We start from the raw sequence: 13,931 nt of genomic DNA, 5'->3' as shown, positions 1-13,931 counted from the left end.
TGTTAGATGGGTCATTGATTTCAGTTTCCACCATGTCGAGCATCTCCAGGTCAGACACTAACTGTGCAAAATGAACATGCTGTTTTGGAGGTCTGTTAGCTTTTTCTATGTCTCGTTTTGCATGGCCTAAGCACAGAAGGTGATACTTCATGTCCTCAGCAACTGCTGTAAGAAGATCAGATGAGCCTACAACATTGCTCAGTCTAACTTTCAAAAGTTTTCTGTCTGTTTGTTGACCAATGGCTTTGAGCTGAGCTCCCATGTTTTCAGTTGAGGCGTCGTGCAATTTGTCTGCTTTGTCTTCCTGACAAATGACACACATCTCCTTGTCGAAAGCCTGACTTCTGGTAGATCACTGTGATGTGGAAGCACTTGTAGATGCAGCATCAGATTTTTTCGGTCGTCCTTTTGTCTTCTGTTTTATATAACTGACGCTGCCTGTCGCTTGTCCTTTCTCATATCGGGTCTTGGCTCGTTCAATGCATGTTTTATGTGTGAGATCCTTATAACATGTCTTGTGGTATGAAAAACCATTCTGTTAAAGCGCGGCGTTACGCGCGCTGCTTGCGAGCAAGGAGGAAGCGGACAAGCGGTAACTTATAAGCGTCTTTATTTCAGGAGCTCACTGTAACACTGGCGCGCTCCGGGCTGCGCGCCCGGTGTATATCATGAGGCCACGCCTACCCCTCGGGCGTGGCCACCGCCCACTTGGTGCGCGGAATGATGTCACCACGCCAGTGGGCTTTTGTGTCCGCCACACGCGCCCCCCCAGAATTCCCGCGCACCTGGAGGGCCAGTTTGCGGGGCAGACGAATGACCCAGCCGAAGCGCCCCCTGGCGATCGGCGGCGTCCGGGGTGCAGGGATGCCAGGTGGGATGCCCCTGGCTGCCCCTGGGATGGGTGCAGGACCGGGGGGCGGCATGTCGGCGGGGCTGGGCGGTGCCGGGGGGCCGCCCGCAGGGGGGTGGCCCCGACGTGGGGGTCGGGCCACTGGCGGTGGATGGTCCACGTCGAGGTGGGCCGGCTTGAGGCGGTCCACCGAAACGCGGTCAGGAATACCGCCGATGTCCAGGGTAAAGTGCTTCGCCCCGGTCTCCAGCACGCGGAAAGGCCCGTCGTACGGGGGCCGCAGTGGTGTCCGGTGAGCATCGTGGCGGACGAAGACGTACTCCGCCGTGCGAAGCTCCGGGGCGACGTGCGTCGGTGGGTGCCCGTGGCATGCCGTTGGCACCGGGGCGAACCTCTGGGCGGTCTCTTGCAGAGCGGAGCGCTGCTGTGCCACGGACCATGGTGCCGTGGAGTCGGGGAGGAACTCGCCCGGCACCCGCAGCAGTTGCCCGAAGACCAACTCCGCCGCGGATGCGCGCAGGTCCTCCTTGGGCGCCGTCCGGAGGCCCAGCAGGACCCAAGGGAGCCTGTCGACCCAGCCGCCGTCGCGGAGGGTGGCCCGGAGCGCGGCCTTCAATGAGCGGTGAAATCGCTCACACAGGCCATTAGCCTGGGGGTGGTAGGCCGTGGTTCGGTGCAGCCGGACCCCGAGCCCCTGCGCGACCACCCCCCAGAGCTCCGAGGTGAACTGGGGGCCGCGGTCGGACGAGATGTCTGAGGGGGCGCCGAACCGGGCGACCCAGGTGGCGATGAAAGCCTGCGCGACATCGGCCGCCGTTGTCGACGCCAAGGGCACGGCCTCCGGCCACCGGGTGGTGCGGTCCACCATGGTGAGGACGTAGGTGAAACCCCGCGAGGGGGGCAGAGGTCCCACCAGGTCCACGTGGACGTGGTCAAACCGGCGTTCCGGCACCGTGAACGGGGCCAACGGGGCCTGGGTGTGCTGGTGCACCTTGGCGTGCTGGCACGCGAGGCACGTCCTGGCCCAGCCGCGGACGGCCTTCCGGAGGCCATGCCAGACGAACTTGTCGGCGATCAGCCTTTGGGAGGCCCTCGCACCCGGGTGGGACAGGCCGTGGATGGCGTCAAACACCTGGCGCTGCCAGCCCGCGGGCACGATGGGGCGAGGACGCCCGAGGGAGACGTCGCACAAGAGGGCCGTGCCCGCGCCGTCGAACGGCACCTCGGTGACGCGGAGGCCCGTGACGGCGGTCCGCAAGGCCTGGACGTCGGGGTCAGCGGCCTGGTCCGCTGCCATCCGGGCATAGTCGATGCCGAGGTGGACTGCGTGGGCGACGGCCCGGAAAAGGCAATCCGCCACCGGGTTGTCCTTCCCCGCGACGTGGTGGATGTCCGTCGTGTACTCGGACACGGCCGAGAGGTGACGCTGCTGCCGGGCCGACCACGGCTCGGTGACCTTGCCCATCGCGAAGATCAGCGGCTTGTGGTCGACGAAGGCAGTGAACGCACGGCCCTCGAGCAGATGGCGGAAGTGCCTGACCGCCAAGTGAAGCCCGAGCAACTCGCGGTCGAAGGTACTGTAACGGCGTTCGGGCGGGCGAAGCTGCCGGCTAAAGAACGCCAGTGGTTGCCAAGCTCCACGCACCCATTGCTCGTGCACCGCGCCCACCGCGTAGTCCGAGGCATCGGTGGTGAGGGCGATCGGTGCATCGGGCGCCGGGTGCGCGAGCATGGTGGCGTTAGCCAAGGCGAGCTTCGCGCCCGTGAACGCCGTGTCCATCTGCTCGGTCCAGGTAATGTCGCCTTTGCCCGGCTTACCTCGGAGAGCTTCGTGCAGGGGGCGCAGGAGCTGGGCGATACGGGGCAGGAACCGATGGTAAAAGTTCACCATGCCCAGGAACTCCTGCAGCCCTCTGATCGTGCGGGGGTGCGGAAACCCCTTCACCGCCTCCACCTTGGCCGGCAGGGGGACGGCTCCGTGCCTGGTGACACGGTGCCCCAGAAAATCGATTATGGCGGCGCCGAACCGGCACTTTGCGGGGTTCACAATCAGGCCATGCTGGCACAGGCGTTCGAAGAGCGTGCGGAGGTGGCGTAGGTGCTCTTCGCGGGACGCGCTGGCGACGAGGATATCGTCCAGATAGACGTAGGCAAAATCCAATTCGCGCAGGACGCTGTCCATCAGTCGCTGGAACGCCTGAGCCGCATTCTTCAGACCGAAGGGCATGCGCAGGAACTCGAAGAGTCCGAATGGCGTGATGACCGCCGTCTTCGGGACGTCCTCCGGCCTGACGGGGACCTGATGGTAGCCGCGTATGAGGTCCACCTTCGAGAAGAAGGACATGCCCGCCAAACGGGCGGAAAAGTCCTGAATCTGGGGGACGGGGTAGCGGTCGGGAGTCGTGGCATCATTGAGACGGCGATAGTCTCCGCACGGTCGCCATCCCCCGCCGGGCTTCGGCACGATGTGCAGTGGCGACGCCCAAGCGCTCTCTGAGCGCCGAACGATGCCGAGTCGCTCCAGGGTAGCGAACGCCGCTTTTGCCACCGCCAGCTTCGTCGGCTCGAGGCGGCGTGCCCGGGCGTAGACCGGTGGCCCGACGGTGGGGATGTGATGGGCCACCCCGTGCTTGACGGCCCCCGCCGAGAAGGTGGGCCGCGTGAGGGCCGGGAAGCCGGCGAGGAGGCGGGTGAATGCGTCCGCTGCCGGAAGCGTACAGACCAACGTGGCCGGAACCGAACCGTTCGGCAAGCCGCTTGGCAAGCCGCTCGTTGAGCTGCTCGCCGAGCTGGGCAACGCACAAGCGAGCGAGCTGAACGTCTCAGCCTGGACAAGACGTCTGCGCTTGACGTCGACCAGGAGCCCATTAGCGCACAGGAAGTCTGCGCCAAGCAGTGCCATGGGCACGTCGGCGGTGACGAACGTCCATCGGAAAACCTGCCCTCCGAACCGCAGAGAGAGGCAGCGTTTTCCGTACGTACCGATGGGCGTCCCGTTCGCGGCAAGCAGCGCGGGGCCCCCACCCGCGGCGTGCTTGTCTGACGTGCTGGCGGGAACGACACTCACCTGCGCTCCCGTGTCGCACAGGTAACGGCACCCGGAGAAGGTGTCCGTTATGAACAGCAGGCTGCTCGAACGGCCGGTGCTCATCGCCACTATTGAGCGCCGGCCCGGGCGTTTCCCGACCTGTTGAAGGAGCATGGCGGATGACACTGCCGAGCTTCGTGGCCGAACTTGGCGTGGAACCAGCACCAGGTGGTGGAGCTGGAGGAGCGCGGCTGGCTCTGCCAGGCCGGTGGAGTTGGCGGGTTTCCCCACGGTGGCGGTTTTCGCCGCGACGGTGGGCGGGGCGTGGCGGCGGTCACGAGGTGCGTATCAGCATGCTGCGTATGCTGTATAAGCTGATGCTGTGGATCAGCAGCAGCAGCAGCATCAGCAGCATTAGCAGCATCAGCCACGAGGGCCGTGACGGCCACGCCGACTCTCGCCCGCGTGTCCGAAGCGGCGAAGTACTTGTCCGCCTCGGCCGCCAATGCTCGGGGTTCCGTTAGCCCGGTCCCGGCCAACGCGAGGCGAACCTGCGCTGGAAGTTGGCGACGGAAAAGCGCCCGGAATAGAGAACCAGGGGCTTCGTCGCCCAACAGTGACAGCATATGGTCCATTCGGACCGACGGGCGCGTGTCACCGAGCTCGGGGAGATCCAGGAGGCGGTCGGCCCGTGCGTCGTCCGTGAGGCCGAACGTGGCTAGGAGTAGCCGCTTGAGTGCCTCGTACTTGTGGCCGTCCGGTGGGTGGCGAAGGACGGACACAACTCGAGCGGCCGTGCCGGGCCCGAGGGAGGCGACGACGTGGCAATAGCGCGTGTCATCGCCGGTGAGGCGCCGAAGCTGAAATTGGGCTTCGGCCTGGACGAACCAGACTTCGGCCTGAGCCTCCCAAAATTCGGGAAGTTTGATGAAGTTGGCCATGGCAATGGCGTCGCGTGTGGAAGGATCGCTCCGGCAGATCCAACGTCGAGGGGGTCACCAGTAAAGCGCGGCGTTACTCGCGCTGCTTGCGAGCAAGGAGGACGCGGACAAGCGGTAACTTATAAGCGTCTTTATTTCAGGAGCTCACTGTAACACTGGCGCGCTCCGGGCTGCGCGCCCGGTGTATATCATGAGGCCACGCCTACCCCTCGGGCGTGGCCACCGCCCACTTGGTGCGCGGAATGATGTCACCACGCCAGTGGGCTTTTGTGTCCGCCACACTGTAACAGTTCATGGGCTGACAAACCTTTTATGCGATTCTTTAATGTGGAGAATTCTGTTTCCCCATATGAACATCGAACATCAGTTGTTGTAATTACTTTCTCTACTGAAGGCAAAGAAGGACAAAGCACATAGTTTGTATAATCTGTTTGCTTGCTGCTCAACTGGCAAATAAAGCATAGTTCAAAATCCACCGTTTTTGACTTCTTGTTAGATGAAGACTCTGCCATTTTGGTTAATCTAAGGCAGGGGTCGGCAACCTTTTTGACATCAAGTGCCAGTTTGAAATGTTCTTGTTGATTAGTGTGCCATATCAATATTAAGTTTAACATTAAGTTTAATTATGACACCACATGAAAAAAATACTTCCAACAGACATGGAATTTTATTCCATCCACATAGGCTACATGCATAGAAAACAACATTTTAAAGAAACTTTTGTCTCTCATAATCAGGACATTGTATTGATCATTTTATCATTGTAAAATTTGTCCCCCATGAGGTTACAAATTATATGCAAATTATATGCACAAATTATACCCCATTTCAAAACACTGCTTTCAGTAACTCATTTACAAAGTATTGCATTGGGAACAAATGTCAAAAAGGGAGAATAAAGTGTATCAAACAGAAATACCAGTACTATACAAGAATGCTGCCATCCTCGTGAAAACATCCACATCTGAGTTGGAAAAAAAAGAGATGGACATACAGCTACATATGCAAACCCAAGTGTACTACAAATAAACAGATGCCTACCAGTCAGTGTGATCCCTGGCCCTGCTTTCCTTTGCTGAGCTTCATTATCTGGGGGTTGTAGTTAGTCACTTTAAGTTGCAAACATGCTTCGGAGTGGTCGGTTGTCAAACGACTACGGGAGGCCATTTCTTCAATGCGTCGCTCAACACTTCTAGCTGACATGGGAATATCTTTTATTCTTGATTTTATTGTCTCTTTGATGGTAAGCCTTCAAACAGAACCTCTGAGCGACATAGAAAAGCCTCCTTAATATATTCGCCATCAGTGAATGGCTTTCCGCGTTTCGCAATGCAATGAGCAATGCGATAGTTTGCTTCAGTCGCATGGTTTTTAGCAGTGGCGAAGATTTTGAGGGTGTTGGCTTGCTTCCCATACCTGGACAAGGCACGTTTGATGGATTCTGCCTTGTCTGCCTGATCTTTGAAAGTTTTCTCTTGCTTTGTCTCAAAATGGCGCTTAACACTCAACGTTCGACAAACAACATTTTCAAAACATAAAGTACACAACACAGCACGGTCCTTCTGAAAAACAAAACCCCACTCTTCTGTCCATGAGGGCTGGAATGCCCGAACCTTTACTTCAGCTTTCTTAGCTAGCGGGGTTGCCATCATCTACCGAACCTGAACCGCTTCACTGCAATTCCTGTGGGAAATATGAGCGGGAGGCCGTACCGTCAAACTAAATAAGACAGGCCGCGCAACAGCCAATGGCTGTTCAAGAAGTGATTTGTCATGCAACTGAGAGGGCACTGCTTTCGCCAGTGTGCCAATGATTACGCTGCCGCGTGCCAATGGTGGCACGCGTGCCTAAGGTTGCCGACCCCTGATCTAAGGTCTCTAAGCTGTGTTATCCTGGGTGATGGTTGCTGTGGGTACTTGCAGCCTGCAAAAGAAGAAAAGAATATGTTAGTACACCATAAAATGGACAAGTGGAACCTTAACGCTATAAAGCGAACAAACTGCTGCCGGTGACTGGATTCGAACGTCAATTTTCCGGCCGCCATGTTGAAATAAAAAAGGCAGCCTCTGTCTGAAATTGTGCAAAATAAAAAGATTAGTAGTCAGGTGGAAGTTATTGTTATTATAGTCACCTCTATATACAAGTTCCAAGCAGTTCATGCTGAAAACAAAAATATTTAAACCACATTAAGTTAATTTTAGCGTCTAATTTAGGGCGTTTTGCTACGGTGGCGGCCATCTTGGATTTCAGGCCGTTAGAATGTTCAGAAAAAATGCCACCTTAAATTTTTTTAAAGCTTATGATACCTTCTAACAAAATCAAGTGAGTTTTTGCTTTTAACAAAAAAAATACACGAATATTTTTTTCATGACAAATATGCCTACAGTATCATGACCTTTGTGAACATTTGTTATGACAGTCACATCCGACATTTAAAAATTTGTTTGTTTGTGAACAAGGTTTCTCAAAAAGTTGTGGACGGATTCGGACGAAATTTGGCGGAGAGGTAGTGTATGTGACAAGGAAGAACCCATTCAATTTTGTTGAAGATCCGGATCCGGCTCCGGCTTGTCGAAGTTTTTCAGTAATTCTTCATCATTGGGAGATCAGGCCAAAAACTATACATAGCAGGATATCTCAAAAAGTTATGGATGGATTTGGACGAAACTTGTTGGACAGGTTGTGTGTGTGACAAGGACAAATTGATTCGATTTTGGTGAAGATCTGAATATGGATTCGGACATGAGAATAATTTAATTTTTAGAGTGATTCTTCACCATTGAGAGATCGGGCGAAAAACTATACATTGTGGGATATCTCAAAAGGTTATTGACGGATTTGGACGAAACTTGTTGGACAGGTTGTGTGTGAGACAAGGAAGAATCGATTCGATTTTGGTGAAGATTCGGATCCGGCTAGCGTAATTTTTTAAGTGATTCTTCACCATGGAGTGATATGGCCAACCAGGCGGAGGTATGCTCTCTACTGAGTGCCGTTCTAGTTCATTCCATGTTAGTATAGACATCTGGTTGCGAACTTGGTTTCCTCGTTCTTTCAGTGGATCATTCTGATATCGCATTTTGAACGCGTCTACTAATCGAGTGAGTACAGATTACGTTTGCTCAAATGCTGTTCCACATGTTTCTTATATTTTAGCTGAAGCACAGCAGGAGCTTACTTGTCTTATGCACTGTAATGATATTCTTGTGTGTGATGGGGCAGGATGATGAGGCAGAAGGACCAGAGCAGAATCACCATTCCAATTCCTAGTTCTTTTGCTGGAATAATAATAGATACAAAACATGAGATGCAGGCCTTGTGTCGTTTGCGGCAAACGAAAATGTAAAAAAAAAGAGGGACGGTGTTGTTGCCACCTGGTGGGGAGAGGCTGAATCTCCAATGAATATCATTCAGGGGTGTGTTGTATTACTCACAAGAACGGCACTCGGTCGAGCAAATACCTCCGCTAGGCTGAATAGTTTATGTTTTGTATCCCACTGATAGGCCGGATCTGGATTCGGATCTGCACCAAAATCTAATCAGGTTGTCCTTGTCACCTAACCAACTCATCCCCCTAGTTTAATCATAACCCGTCCACAATTTTTATAAATATCATGTTATATATCGTTTTTCGCCCGATCTCCCAATGGTGAAGAATCACTTGGAAATTAAATAATTATTGTATCCGAATCCATATTCAAATCTTCATCAAAACTGAATCGATTCGGTCTTGTCACACAACCAACCAGTCCACCAAGTCTCATCCAAATCCGTCAATAACTTTTTCAAATATCATGTTATATGTCGTTCTTCGGCCGATCTCCCAATAGACTAGGCCAATTTTCCAGATATGGGTGTTGTTGTAGTGTATGAGGCATTTTTGAGAAAAAGTAGGTAAAGACTTTTTAACTCTTTTAAGATATGCTGAATCCAAATATGCTGTTTACCAGGCCAGCAATTGACTCGTTCACTCTGAAAAATGTAAAACAAGACACATACGCAAGTCGTGGAAAGAAAATATTCACATGGAGCACAGATCTATGAAACAATAAACACCGTGTGGCAGACACGAAAGCTCACTGGCGTGAGTGCATCATTCTACGCACCAAGTGGGCGGCGGCCACGTCCGAGGGGTAGGCGTGGCCGCGGGATATACACCGGGCACGCAGCCCGGAGCGCTCCAGTGCTACAGTTGAGCTCTTATAATAAAGACTCTTAAACTTACCACGTTGTCCGCTTCCTTCTTGTTGTACAAGTAAGCGCGCGTAGCACCGTGCTTCATTGGTGACCCTCCGACGTTCTGGTCAGTCTTCGCTGACCACCCGAACCCACCACAGCAATGGCAACCAACGCGGTCCAAATGAAACTCCCCGAGTTCTGGGAGACGCAAGCCGAAGTCTGGTTCCTGCAGGCAGAAGCCCAGTTCCGACTTCGAGGCATCACGGTGGACGAGACCAGGTACTGCCACGTGGTCGCCTCCCTCGGGCCCGGCACGGTCGCCCGCGTCGTGTCGGTCCTGAGGAACCCACCAGCCGACGGCAGGTACGAGGCGATCAAGCGTCTCCTCCTCGCCACGTTCGGCCTCACGGTGGACGCACGGGCCGACCGCCTCCTGGACCTCCCCGAGCTCGGTGACACGTGGCCGTCGGTCCGCATGGACCATATCCTGTCGTTGATGGATGACGGAACCCCGAGCTCTCGCTGCCGAGACCGACAGGTTCTTCGCGGCTTTGGACGTGCAGGCGAGTTTTGGCGCGGCCGTCGCGCATCCCGAGGCTGACCCTGATGCTGATGCACCACACCTCGGGGATCCCGAGGCTGATGCATGCCGTGTGGCCGCCGCCACGCCACACCCACCACCACCGCGAAAACCGCGGCCTCCGCCTTCGCCGCAAACCTGGTGCCATTTCCACGCCAGGTTTGGCCACAAGGCGAGGAATTGTTGCCCGCCGTGCTCCTTCGGCAAGTCGGGAAACTACGAAGCCGGTGCTCGGTAGCGGCCCTGAACGTCGGCCATTCCGGCAGCCTTCTTTTTATAATGGACACCTTGTCCGGGCGCCGTTTCCTATGCGATACGGGGGCACAGGTGACCGTTATCCCTGCCTCTACGTCCGACAAGCACACCGCGGGCCGGGGCCGTGCGTTGCTTGCCGCGAACGGAACACCCACACGCACATTCGGGAAGCACTGCCTCTCCCTGCGGTTCGGAAGGCAACGCTTCGCGTGGACGTTCGTAACCGCTAGTGTCCCCATGGCACTGCTCGGTGCGGACTTCCTCTGTGCACACGGGTTGTTGGTCGATGTGAAGAACAGACGTCTCGTCCAGGCTGAAACGTTCAGCTCACTTGCTTGCATGCTGAGCAGCTCGTTGGGCGGCTCACTGAGCGGCTCACCGAGCGGCTCGCCAAGCGGCTTGCTGAGCGGTTCGGTCCCGGCGAAGTTAGTTTGTACGCTTCCCGCAGCGGACGACTTCACCCGCCTCCTCGCCAGCTTCCCGGCCCTTACGCGGCCCACCTTCTTGGCGGGGGCCGTCAAGCATGGGGTGGAACACCACATCCCCACCACCGGGCCACCGGTCTACGCCCGGGCACGCCACCTTGAGCCGACGAAGCTCGCGGTAGCTAAAGCGGAGTTCGCTATGCTGGAGCGGCTCGGCATCGTGCGGCGCTCCGAGAGTGCTTGGGCGTCGCCGCTTCACATCGTGCCAAAGCCCGGCGGGGGATGGCGACCGTGCGGGGACTACCGGCGCCTCAACGACGCCACCACCCCCGACCGCTACCCCGTCCCCCACATCCAGGACTTCTCCGCCCGGTTGGCGGGCATGTCCTTATTTTCGAAGGTGGACCTCATACGCGGCTACCATCAGGTCCCCGTCAGGCCGGAGGACATCCCGAAGATGGCGGTCATCACGCCGTTCGGACTTTTCGAATTTCTTCGGATGCTCTTCGGTTTGAAGAATGCGGCTCAGGCGTTCCAGCGACTCATGGACAGCGTCTTGCGCGACTTGGATTTCATCTACGTCTACCTGGACGACATCCTCGTCGCCAGCGCGTCCCGCGAAGAGCACCTTCACCATCTCCGCACGCTTTTCGAACGTCTGGGCCAGCATGGCCTCATCGTGAACCCCGCCAAGTGCCGGTTCGGCGTCGCCGACATCGACTTTCTGGGGCACCGCGTCACCAGGCACGGGGCCGTCCCCCTACCAGCCAAGGTGGAGGCGGTGAAGGGGTTTCCGCGCCTCCGCACGATCAAGGGGCTCCAGGAGTTCCTGGGCATGGTAAACTTTTACCATCGGTTCCTGCCCCGCATCGCCCAGCTCCTGCGCCCCTTGCACGAGGCCCTCCGAGGGAAGCCGGGCAAAGGTGACGTTACCTGGACCGAGCAGATGGACACGGCGTTCGCAGGCACGAAGCTCGCCTTGGCTAACGCCACCATGCTCGCGCACCCGGCGCCCGATGCACCGATCGCCCTCACCACCGACGCCTCGGACTACGCGGTGGGCGCGGTGCACGAGCAATGGGTGCGTGGTGCTTGGCAACCGCTGGCGTTCTTCAGCCGGCAGCTTCGCCCGCCCGAACGCCGCTATAGTACCTTCGACCGCGAGTTGCTCGGGCTTCACCTGGCGGTCAGGCACTTCCGCCATCTGCTCGAGGGCCGTGCGTTCACGGCCTTCGTCGACCACAAGCCACTGGTCTTCGCGATGGGCAAGGTCGCCGAGCCGTGGTCGGCCCGGCAGCAGCGTCACCTCTCAGCCGTGTCTGAATATCCAACGGACATCCGGCACGTCGCGGGGAAGGACAACCCGGTGGCGGATTGCCTTTCCCGGTCCGTCGCCCGCGCAGTCCACCTTGGCATCAACTATGCCCGGATGGCGGCGGACCAGGCCGCCGACCCCGGCGTCCAGGCCTTGCGGACCGCCATCACGGGCCTCCGCGTCACCGAGGTGCCGTTCGACGGCGCGGCCCTCTTGTGCGACGTCTCCCTCGGGCGGCCTCGCCCCATCGTGCCCGCGGGCTGGCAGCGCCAGGTTTTTGACGCCATCCACGGCCTGTCCCACCCAGGCACGCAGGCCTCCCAGAGGTTGGTCGCCGACAAGTTTGTCTGGCATGGCCTCCGGAAGGCCGTCCGCGGCTGGACCAGGACGTGCCTCGCGTGCCAGCGCGCGAAGGTGCACCGGCACACCCAGGCCCCATTGGCCCCGTTCACGGTGCCGGAACGAAGGTTCGACCACGTACACGTGGACCTGGTGGGACCTCTGCCCCCCTTGCGGGGTTTCACCCACGTCCTGACAATGGTGGACCGTACCACCCGGTGGCCGGAGGCCGTGCCTTTGGCGGCAACGACGGCGGCGGACGTCGCACAGGCGTTCATCGCCACCTGGGTCGCCCGGTTCGGCGCCCCCTCGGACATCTCGTCCGACCGCGGCCCCCAGTTCACCTCGGAGCTCTGGGGGGCGGTCGCGCGGGGGCTCGGGGTCCAGCTGCACCGAACCACGGCCTACCACCCCCAGGCCAACGGCCTGTGCAAGCAGTTGCACCGCTCGTTGAAGGCTGCGCTCCGGGCCACCCTCCGCGACGGCGGCTTGGTCGACAGGCTCCCCTGGGTCCTGCTGGGCCTCCGGACGACGCCCAAGGACGACCTGCGCGCATCCGCGGCGGAGTTGGTCTTCGGACAACCGCTGCGGGTGCCGGGCGAGTTCCTGCCCGACCCCACGGCACCATAGTCCGTGGCGCAGGAGCGCTCTGCGCTGCAGGAGACAGCGTGGAGGTTCGCCCCGGTGCCGACTGCGCACCACGGGCACCCGCCTACGCACGTCGCCCCTTAGCTTCGCACCGCGGAGTACGTCTTCGTCTGGCACGACGCCCACCGGACACCACTGCGGCCCCCGTACGACGGGCCTTTCCGCATGCTGGAGACCGGGGTGAAACATTTCACCTTGGACATCGGCGGTACTCCCGACCGCGTCTCGGTGGATCGCCTCAAACCGGCCCACCTCGACGTGGACCACCCACCGCCGGTGGCTCGGCCCCCGTGTCAGGGCTGCCCCTCTGCGGGCGGACCCCCGGCACCGCCCAGGCCTGCCGGCACGCCGCCCCCCGGTCCTGCACCCATCCCGGGTGCAGCCGGAGACATCCCAGCTGGCATCCCTGCACCCCGGACGCCGCCGGTCGCCAGATGGCGCTTCGGCCGGGTCATCCGTTTGCCCCGCAAACTGGCCCTCTAGGTGCACGGGAATTCTGGGGGGGGGGGGGGGGCGTGTGGCGGACACGAAAGCTCACTGGCGTGAGGGCATCATTGCACGCACCAAGTGGGCGGCGGCCACGCCCGAGGGGTAGGCGTGGCCGCGGGATATACACCGGGTGCGCAGCCCGGAGCGCTCCAGTGCTACAATTGAGCTCTTATAATAAAGACTCTTAAACTTACCGCGTTGGCCGCTTCCTTCTTGTTGTACAAGTAAGCGCGCGTAGCCCCGCGCTTCAACAGCTTATTATTATTATTACTATTTTTATTTTATTGTCTAATTATATGAATATACATTGCATTTCAGGTCAGAATGGAGTCGTTAATGCAACTGAAAAGGACCAGCAGCTGGTGTGTAGCATATGAGGACTGCATTATATGCCAGCAGAGTAAATAAGACAAACTTTTTGAAGCTGAAGGAGTCCGGGCTCCAGCAGAATACGGACAAAAGGATGGCAAGGCACAAACTCGTCCGAGAAGATATTTATTCGTAAAACCAACTCGGGAACACTGTAAAGCCCGTTTATCGGGCTGCATTATAAAGCACAACCAGAAACCGAAACCGAAAGCCACGCCTCGCTCGGTGGTCACGTGATCAACAGGTGTAGCTGATTATACCCGCACGCGCGGCACTCTTTGGTGGTCACGTGACCAGCCACTCTGGCGCCGCGGATCCCCGCCGGTGACGTCACCGGCTGGAGCAAGGAGATTCTGATGCTGGTCTTGCTTGGGGGACCCATGGGTCGCTACAAAGCCACAGAAAAAGGACTATCGTCTCTTCGTGAAGCAACATTGCACTTTACACAAGGCCACAAGCTCGAAGCAACTGGTACAGTTATTTCAAAAGGCATTCACTAAGTTATAGAGATGT

The sequence above is a fragment of the Myxine glutinosa genome, unplaced genomic scaffold, assembly GCF_964187855.1.
Source record: "Myxine glutinosa unplaced genomic scaffold, kmMyxGlut1.1 SCAFFOLD_399, whole genome shotgun sequence".
Lineage (NCBI taxonomy): Eukaryota > Metazoa > Chordata > Myxini > Myxiniformes > Myxinidae > Myxine > Myxine glutinosa.
Note: the sequence above shows the minus strand (reverse complement) of the source record.